Raw genomic sequence first — 11,026 nt, 5'->3', positions numbered from 1 at the left:
AATTCAGACGCCTCCAGGGCTAGACACATCACACAAAGGTGAAAAACTACCCTTGTAAAAATCACAAGGAGGGAGTAGTGGAGCTTCCTCCCTGTGGGGAGGGCACACCCCTCCAAAGGGCATTCAAATTTAAATTGAAAAATAATTGCAGCCGGCTCCTGGTGGTTCCTGCCTGTAATCCCAGCACTTAGGGAGGCCAAGGCAGGCAGATCATTTGAGGTCAGGAGTTCGAGACCAGCCTGGCCAACATGGTGAAACTCCACTTCTATTAAAAACACAAAAATTAGCTGGGCATGGTGGCAAACACCTGTAATCCCAACTACTCAGGAGGGAGGCTGAGGCAGGAAAATCACTTGAACCCGGGAGATGGAGGTCACAGTGAGTCGAGATCACACCATTACCCTCCAGTCAGGGCAACAGAGCAAGACTCCATTTCAAAATAACAGTAATAATAATTGCTATCCAAAAACAAAAACAAAAATCCAGGCACAGACCACTTTAGGGAGGCTGCTAGTCTGCTGTTTCTGGATTGTGACTACCACATGGGTTAGTCTCACAGTCACCTGGGTGTCAACATAGCTCTGTCACATCCTGGCGACCTGACTTTGAAAACTTCCCATCATCTTCTAAGCATTCATTTCCCAGGTATCAAAAAGAAGTTGTAACAAGTCACAGCGCTATCGGGAGCTAACGAAAGCTGTTCTGTTGATGAACCTAGCACAATGCCTGCCTCATAGAAAAGCTAATCAGTGTTTAGTGCTTTTACTCTGACACTTCACTTTCACTAGGCAGGCAGTAATCATTGAGGATTCATCCCCCAACAAACCAGGTAAATCAGGTAAATGAACCTCTTATAAATGCATTGAGTTGCCTGAAGTAGGTAATTTAGGAATACTCAGTCAGTAAAGGAGTCTCACTAGAGACTGCAGTGTAATAATCCTCAGTAAAAAGCAGTCTTGTCTCTCTCTCTCTCTCTGTGTGTGTGTGTGTGTGTGTGGTGTGTGTGTGTGTGTGTGTGTGTTTTAGACATAAGCTCGCACTCTGCTGCCCACGCTGGAGTACAATTATCGTAGCTCACTGCAGCCTCAACCTCCTGGGCTCAAGCAAGTCCCCTGTCACAGCCTCCCAAGTAGCTGGGACTACAGGCATGCACCACCACGCCCAGCTAATTTTTAAATTTTTTTTGGTAGAAGTGGAGTCTCACTGTTTCCCAGGCTGGTCTGGAACTCCTAGCCTCAAGCAATCCTCCTGCCTTGGCCTCCCAAAAATGTTGATATTTATAGGTGTGAGCTACCATACCCAGCCAAAAAATTCTTCCTCAAGTAAAAGAACTTGGGAATAGGTAATTGAGCCATGCCATGCACTCAGCCATTCATTCACAAGCTCTTGTTAAGTATCTAGGCAGGACCAGCCCAAACTGGGCCTGCTCTGTGGTTAACAAAACGTCAAACATCCTCATAGGCATAACAGAGCCAAACTATGACTTATGAACCCTGGGCACATGTAATGGAAAAAGCTTTGACCTCTGACAACACCTGGAATCAACAATTCCTACTCATGGAACCAAGAAGACTGGGATGTGACCAGAATCTGACTGTCAGAACTCCTTTAGAAGTGAGGGGTTTAGGCAGGTGGCGGGGGGGATGGTTCATGCCTATGATCCCAGCACTTTGGGAGGCTGAGGAAGGTACATCACTTGAGGCCAGCAGTTCGAGACCAGCCTGTCCAACATGGTAAAACCCCATCTCTACTGCTGGTGTGTGCCTGTAGTTCCAGCTACCCAGGAGGCTGAGGCAGGGGAATTCTTTGAACCCAGTCGGTGGAGGTTGCTGTGAGCTGAGATCGTGCCACTGCACTCCAGCCTGGGAAACAGAGTGAGACTCTCTCTCACAAAAAAAAAAAAGAAAAAGAAAAAGAGGTTCATTGGCCAGGAATATCTGGGACTAAAATCCTCTTCAACATACCTTCCTGTAAACTGTCAAATTTAAAGCACTCCCATCAGACCCTGCCATGCCAAATTTCTGAAATTCTTTCCCTTGCCCTCTGACCCTTTAAAATATGCCCCAGACCCTAAATCAGGGAGACAGGTTTGAACCCAATTCCTGTCTCCTTGCTGGCCAGACTTAAAGCCTTTCTTTTCTCAAAAGCTGATGCCATGGTATTGGGTTCTGTGTACATTGGGTGGTGAGCCCATTTGCTCGATAACACCTCCTAGGTTCCAGACACCGTCACTTCAAATTTGCTCTCTTCCTGATCTTTCGACTTATTTTTTTTAATGTATTGATATATAATAGATGTACATATTTTGGGAGTGTATGCGGTAATTTAATACATTCATATAATTTTTAAAGCTCAGATCAGTGTAACTGATATATTCATCGCCTTAAATATTTGTCTTTTCTTTATGCTAGAAACATTCAAATTATTCTTTTAGCTATTTTGAAATACATAATAGATTACTGTAAACTACAATTACCTTACTGATCTGTCAAATACTAGGTCTTACTGGGTCCTTGAACTCCTTGCCCCAGAATTCGTTACAGGCAATTCAGACTGGTGTTCTGATTTCACTCAGATCACAGGAGTACGAGGAATATCTTTTCTTTATCCATGCATAAACATCGATCAGATGACTTTTAAAATCATCTAATTGCTAATTGCACATCTGTTTAGAAACGTCCTTTGTCCAATATTCCCTCAGAGCAGCTGCACGGGAACCTGAGCTGTAATTTCTCTCACACGTCTATCAACATTTACACCCAGCTCTATACCACCTACAGAAATGCTTGTAGCACTTAAAACCACAGCTGCTTTTCAGCACTCACACTGTAATTCCCCCAATTAACAAGGCTTAAAAAATCATTCCAGGGTGGACCAGGAATTATGTAAGCCACAGATATAACAGTGATTATACCTGGCCCTTCTGGCTGGCTCTCACCCCAGCCGCAGGAATCGCTTTGCAAATGCTAATTAGTTATATTCATTCGGGGCTGCCCCACGCAGAATGTGGCAGTCATTGGAAACTGGAAGAGAAGCCCTGAGTCACTTTCTCAGTTGAACAGGAAAGTCAATGGCTCAGAGCCCAGCTGACTGCATGGAGCGTACCAGAGAACAAAATGAGGCAGCAGAGGTGTAAAAGTTGCAGGTACCGAGGGGAAAAGAATGGAGTAATATTGGCCAAAGGGTTCCTAAAATTCGTCCAGAGGCGGAACCATTGGAACGATCTCTATTGGAGTTATGATTGGGTAGAAAAGAGGTGAACCAGCGTCTCTCCAAACTGACACTCTCGCACCTGGGTTAGGTTTGCCAAACCTCTTGACGTTAACACCAAGGTGCTTATGTCACCAGTGGAGAGTGTCCAGGTTCTTGGCGCTTTGAACAAAGACTTGGATAAAACACACAAGCAAAGCCAGGAAAGAATGAAGCAACAAAAGCAGAGATTTATTGAAAATGAAAGCACACTCCACAGGGTAGAAGCATGCAGAGCAAGCCGCTCAAGGGCCCAGTTACAGAATTTCCTGGGGTTTAAATGCCCTCTACAGGTTTCCCATTGGTTACTTGGTACACACCCTATGTAAATGAAGTAGTGGCTGCCCATCAGTCTGATTGGTTGCAGAAAGCAACCAATCAGAGGCTGAAGTGAAGTTGCAAAGTTATACTCTCATGCAAATGAAGACTTGGCCCACGATCAGCCTGATTGGTTGCAGGAGGGGACCAATTGGAGGTGCTTTCAGTTTTTCAGTTGCCATGCAGAAAAGGAGTGGCAGGGAGTGGCGGGGCCTGATCATTTTGTTACTTGGGCATGGAAAGTTGGGGGTTTCCTTTTGATTTAGTTCTAGGAAGTCAGTGCTAATTGGCCTTAGGTTCTCTGCCTCCAGACCCTATTCTCCTGCCTCTGTCATTTAACGAATCTCCCTACCTCTGGCCTCTCCCTCCTCGAAGTAAATATACTCACTGCCGTCAATCTTCCTAGATCACAATTTCACTCAGGTAATTATCCATTAAGAATCTCTAACCCAGTCAGGCATGGTGGCTCACATCTGTAATCCCAGCACTTTGGGAGACCGAGGCAGATGGATCACCTGAGGTCAGGAGTTTGAGACCAGCCTGGCCAACATGGTGAAACCCTGTCTCTACCAAAATACAAAAATTAGCCAGATGTGGTGGCACATGCCTGTAATCCCAGCTACTTGGGAGGCTGAAGCAGGAGAATCACTTGAACCCAGAAGACAGAGGTTGCCGTGAGCCGAGATTGCACCACTGGACTCCAGCCTGGGCAACAGAGCAAGACTCTGTCTGGAAAAAAAAAAAAAAACATAGAATCTCTAACCCCCCATAACCACCCCCCATCACAACTCATTGCTTAATATAGGGGTGAGGGCAAAAATCAGCCTGCTACCAATACAGTTTTATAGGAACACAGCCATAGTCATTCATTTGCATAGGATCTATGGTACATCAATGGGGGAGTTGAGTGTTGTAACAGAGATCATATTTGACCTGCAAAGCACAAAACAGTTACCATGTGGCCCTTTAAAAGCATAAGATAGTTACCCTTAAAAAAAAAAGTTTGCCAAGCCCTGGTTTATGGCAATGCTTTCAACACTTTTCCTCCAAAGCAGTTCTAACAGAAAAAGATACTCATTGACCTCTTACAAATGCAAAAATACTTTGAAGTCTCCTGGTTGTTCTTAAAATCACGTGACTTTTGCACAAGCATGCCTTTGTCTTAGCATAAAAATCACTGCTTTTGCGTTTGTCCCAAATCTAGAGGTGAAACTGATGACCCAAGAAAATGTATGATGGCTGGTTAGTTATTTTGTGCTCCAAACTAAGAAGGATTGCCCATGGGTTAAATTCCAACCTTTCTGGCTAGTATTTGAGGGTCTGCACTGTTGGTAACCTAGGAGATTGAATGGAAATTGATTTAATCACAGCCCAGTTAGGAAAACAAGCCACCCCAAGTATTAGAAAAAGAGGGAGTTTTGGCCGGGCATGGTGGCTTACGCCTGTAATCCCAGCACTTTGGGATGTTGAGAAGGGCAGATCCCTTGAGGACAGGAGTTTGAGACCAGCCCAGCCAACGTGGCAAAACCCCATCTCCACTAAAAATACAAAAATTAGCCAGGCGTGGTGGTGTAATCCCAACTGCCTGGGAGGCCAAGGCAGGAAAATCACTTGAACCTGGGAGGCGGAGGTTGCAGTAAGCCGAGATCGCACCACTGCACTCCAGCGTGGATGACAGAATGAGAATCTGGAAGGAAGGAAGGAAGGAAGGAAGGAAGGAAGGGAGGGAGGGAGGGAGGGAGGGAGGGAGGGAGGGGAGGGGAGGGGAGGGAGGGAGGGAGGGAAAGGAAGGGAGAGAGAGAAAGAAAGAAGGGAGGGAAGGAGGGAAGGAAAAAGAGGGAGTTTTATACAGGAGATTTGTTACAAAGGGGACGAAAGATCTGAGACATATAAGAGGGGACAATGAGACAACGGAGAGATTAACACAGCAGGAAATAACTATTCCCTGACCCCTACCACTCTCATCCCTGCCCCATGGCTATAGAGACAAAGAGAAGAGGCTGAGTCCTTGGACCTAGAAGCTAGGTACATGGACAGAAGTTGGAGCTACAGTGCACCTGTGGTGGTGAAGACAGGTAGCCAAAGTCCTGGAAGAGCAGTATTAGCCACCAAGACTTCTCTGCTCTACCAGCTCCCACCAGTTCACCTACTGGCTACACCCAGCCAGAAGCCAGGTGTCCGGGGATGGCTGGAAAATGTGATTTTGTTTACAGTACAGAGTAAGAGAAGGGCAGGTCATGGGTCCAAGAGCAAATAAGCAAATGGCCGGCACAGACGGCCATGAAAGCAGGTTGCCATCATGAACCAAAGTCCATCCAGATGGCCACCAAGAGACCCAAAAAATGACAGAGCCTTGAGGAATTCATGATAGCTCAGCATGTCAGTGTTACCACCCAGAGCCTCCCTCTGACCACAGATTATTGACTCCTGGAAACAGATTCATTCTGATGAGATTCATCTGAAAAGCTGACACACACAAAAAAACCCAGAGTAACCTTCTAGCTGATGAGACATTTTTAAAAGCCTGAACACTATTTCTCTGTTTGAAAACTGCCAGGAAATTCAGCCCATCAGCAGAATCTTTGGAGCACGGCTGCGGAATCAAGGAGAGTTTGTTTTAGGATCAGGATGTTTGTGGGCATCAGATTTCCATGGGGTGAGCAATCATCTTGCCAACCATGCTCTCCCTGACATTAAACACTTATCCTTCTCGTCTTCCCATCAAGGTATCTCCCCGTGGAATTTTGCCTGTAGCTCTGCTGGCATTTGCTCCGTGACTAACTTGTCATGCTTCCATGACTGGCTAATGGGCAACGCTTTATTTAGATATGCCAACACAATCAATCAAGCCTTAATCTGGTCCGGGAGACATACTGTCTCTTTGAGAAGACTTAGCACAGTTTTGGCGTTACTCATTCCATGTTGCTAGGATGACTTAACTCTCAGAAGGCAGTTGTTTCTAGGACATTGACATGGGAGAATGGGGCTATGAAATAAGGTAGGTTTACTGCAGTCCCTCTCTGTTACCTTCCTTTGTTTTTCTGGTTCTCGGTTGTAGAGGATCATTCCTAGTGTGCTTAACATATCCTGAACTTTCCCGCGTGTACTTTCCCATCTTTGTGGATCTGCTTTCTGCCATAAAATGCCCATTCTCAAGCTTCTCCCAGTGCCCAGGTCTCAACTTGATACCCTCACTGGTATACTACTGGTTTGTTCATTGGTCTATCCTGATCCCCAAGTCAAGCTAACATGATGGCCCCTCCTCTGGAGCCTCAGAGCATCTTGTTTGAATCCTTCTTTACATAAAATACAATGCTCCACCATTATTGTGGTCATAGTGTCAGAGGCATTTGAACCAGAACAACTCCATCTTGAATAGGGGTTAGGCAAAATGAGGCTGAACATCCTCAGCCGGCTGGGCATTCTTAGTCACAGGATGAGATAGGAGGTCGGCACAGGATACAGGTCATAAAGACCTTGTTGATAAAACAGGTTGCAGTTAAAAAGCCGGCTAAAACCCACCAAAACCAAGATGGCAACAAGAGTGACCTCTGGTCGTCCTTATTACTACACTGTCACCAGCGCCATGACAGTTTACAAATGCCATGGCAATGTCAGGAAGTTACCCTATATGGTCTAAAAAGGGGAGGCATGAATAATTCACCCTTTGTTTAGCATATTATCAAGAAAATATAAAAATGGGCAACCAGCAGCTCTCATGGCTGTTCTGTCTATGGAGTAGCCATTTTTTTATTCCTTCACTTTCTCAATAAACTTGCTTTCACTTTACTCTGTGGACTCACCCTGACTTCTTTCTTGTGTGAGATCCAAGAACCCTCTCTTGGGGTCTGGATCCAGACCCCTGTCTAGTAACAATAGGTATTGTTTGACTTCCAAAATGATATACCAAAGGACAAGGATCATGTCTTCCTCACCTCTATATCCTCAATAGTGCTTGAATACCGTAAGATCCCAATTCCTGAGTAAATAACTCTGATAGATGACCTGGTTGGTTAGACAGCTCTATTTTTTCTTAATGTTCTTCTTTCTTTTGGCCTAAAATCTTGTTTTGTTTTATTTTGTTTTGTGCGTTTGGGCTGCTAAAATAAAATACCTTACACCAGGTAGTTTGTGAACAGTAGAAATCTATTGCTCACGATTCTGGAGGCTGGGAAGTCCAAGATCAAGGCACCAGCAGATTTGGCATCTGGTGAGGGCCTGTTTCTCACAGATCTTGCCTTCCATGTGTTCTTGCATGATGGAAGGGGCAAACAAGCTCCTGTAGGACTCTTTCATATGGGCACAATTCCCATTAATGAGGGCTGTACCTTTCTGACCTAATCACCTCCCAAAGGCCCCATCTCCAAATATCATCACACTGGAGGTTAGGTTTCAACATAAATTTTGCAGGGATTAAAAACATTCAGTCTGGCTGGGTGTGGCGGTTCACTCCTGTACTCCCAGCACTTTGGGAGCCCAAGGCAGGCAGATCATCTGAGGTTAGGAGTTCAAGACCAGCCTGGTCAACATGGTGAAATCCCATCTCTACTAAAAACACAAAAATTAGCCAGGCATGGTGGTGGGTGCGTGTAATCCCAGCTACTCAGGAGGCTGAGGCAAAAGAATCACTTGAACCCGAGAGGCAGAGGTTGCAGTGAGCCAAGGTCACACCACTGCACTCCAGCCTAGGTGACAGAGTGAGACTGTCTCAAAAAAATAAAATAATTTAAAAATAAAAAATAAAAACATTTAGTTTGTAGTGACAACCCTTTAGATATCTAAATTAGAGCTATTAGGTTGTACCTGAGTCTCTTATTCTCTCAGTCATACCTTCTAGACTTCAGAATCTCCATTACATTGGTTGTTTCTGATGAGTACCCATTCCTGGGATCTACCCACCACATCTACTGGACTTGGCATTCAAATTATGCCTATACTAAACATTATTTCTAGGCTCTTATTTGTTGGTTACTGTCATGTGCTCTTAGAAGTAACTCTAGTTCATTCTCCCACAGCCCCCACTCCCACCTAGGTATTTCTACTCTTCTGAACAATGCTTGTTTATAGACCACCTTTTTCCAGACCAGCTCTAGATTATCCATTCCTGGGCTCAATCTACAGATGCTAGAGCTGGTGCTCCTATTGGGATGGAGCTGTTTCCACTCTGTATCCTCTCAGTTGTCACAGAGGTCTTACTTAATATTCAAGTGCATTGATATAAATTTGTTCAGTCTTCTAATAATTTTATTCTACACCCAACCTCCTGCAGCCAATGCATCACCAAGAGAAAGAGAGAGAGCATTTAAATATCTCTCAGACACCCAGCTACTCGTGTGTTCAATATTATCCTCTGCTCTCACCAACTAAATAGCCTGCCCCCCAGTCTATTCTCCACACAGTATACACAGTGAGCTGTTGAATGCAAATCTGGCTATAACATTCTCTCACTTAAAACACTCAGTGGCACTCCTTTGTTCTTAGGACAAAGACCAAAATTCCTGACATGATCTTTATGACTTTCCATAGCTTCTTTAGAAACCACTTAACTGTCTTACTTCCTCTCCCTAAACAAGATCAAGCAAACAACTCTATTGCAGTTTCATAGACCTATGTACATTACCATGGTCATGTAACTTTATGTTTACATGGGTGACTATTTGATTTTTGTTGCCTTCCCCTCTAGAGTGTAAGCTGAGTTCATATGGCAAAGACCATGTCTGTTTCTGCTCATCAATATATCTCCAGCATCAGTCATGGGACATGAAACATTTAAAAGTCCTCAAGAAGCATTTGTGAATAGTAAAAAGAAGGAAGGATGGTACAGTGGGCTTAATAATAATCCCCCAAAAGATATCTACATTCGAACCCCCAGAATGTATGAATGTTACCTTACATGACAAAGGACATGAAGAATGTAAAGATACAAAGGATGTGAAGATATAAAGGGTGTGAAGATATTAAGGGTGTGAAGATATGAAGGGCATGAAGATATGAAGGGTGTGAAGGTGTGAAGGATGGGAAGATATGAAGAATGGGAAGATATGAAGGATGGGAAGACATGAAGGATGGGAAGCTATGAAGGATGGGAAGATATGAAGGATGTGAAGATAAGAAGGATGGGAAGACATGAAGGATGGGAAGATATGAATGGTGTGAAGATATGAAGGATGGGAAGATATGAAGGATGGGAAGATACGAAGAGTGTAAATATATGAAGGATGGCAAGATATGAAGGATGGGAAAATATGAAGGATGGGAAGATATGAAGAGTGTGAAAATATGAAGGATGGAAAGATATGACAGATGTGAAGGTATGAAGGGTGTGAAGATATGAAGGGTGTGAAGGTATGAAGGGTGTGAAGATATGAGGATGTGAAGGTATGAAGGGTGTGAAGATATGAAGGAGGGGAAGACATGAAGGATGGGAAGATATGAAGGATGTGAAGATATTAAGGATGGGAAGATATGAAGGATAGGAGGATATGAAGGATGGGAAGACATGAAGGATGTGAAGATACAAAGGATGGGAAGATATGAAGAGTGTGAAGATATAAAGGATGTGAAGATATGAAGGGTGTGAAGATACGAAGGATGGAAAGATATGAAGAGTGTGAAGATATAAAGTGTGTGAAGATATGAAGGATGGGAAGATATGAAGGATGAGAAGATATGAAAGGTGTGAAGATATAAAGGGTGTGAAGATAAGAAGGATGGGAAGACATGAAGAGTGTGAAGACATGAAGTGTATGAAGAAATGAAGAATGGGAAGATACGAAGGATGGGAAGACATGAAGGATGGGAAGCTATGAAGGATGGGAAGATATGAAGGATGGGAAGACATGAAGGATGTGAAGATATGAGGATATGAAGGTATGAAGGGTGTGAAGATATGAAGGGTGTGAAGATATGAAGGGTGTTAAGATATGAAGAATGGGAATATATGAAGGATGGGAAGATATGAAACTTGGGAAGATATGAAGGGAGTGCACTTATGAAGGATGGGAAGATATGAAGGATGGGATGACATGAAAGTTGTGAAGATATGAAAGGTGTGAAGATATGAAGGATGTGAAGATATGAAGGATGGGAAGATATGAAGAATGGGAAGACATGAAGGATGTGAAGATAGGATCAAATTAAGGATCTTGAGATGGGGAGATTATCCTGGATTATCTGGGTGAGTCCTATGTGATCACAAGATCCTTACAAGAGGAGGGCAAGAAAGTCACAGGAGGAAGTAGGAGACATGAGAATAGAAGCAAGAGGTTGGGGTAATTGGAGGAAGAGGTCATGAGCCAAGGAATGCAGGTAACCTCCAGAAGCCAAAAAAAGCAAGGATATAGATTCTCCCCTTAAGACTTTGGAAGGAGGCTGAGCATGGTGGCTCATACTTGTAATCCTAGCGCCTTGGAAGATCATGGCAGAAGGATTACTTGAGGCCAAGGATTCAAGACCAGCC

This window comes from Macaca nemestrina, chromosome 4 (assembly GCF_043159975.1).
Source record: "Macaca nemestrina isolate mMacNem1 chromosome 4, mMacNem.hap1, whole genome shotgun sequence".
Lineage (NCBI taxonomy): Eukaryota > Metazoa > Chordata > Mammalia > Primates > Cercopithecidae > Macaca > Macaca nemestrina.
This window is presented reverse-complemented; position numbering follows the sequence as displayed.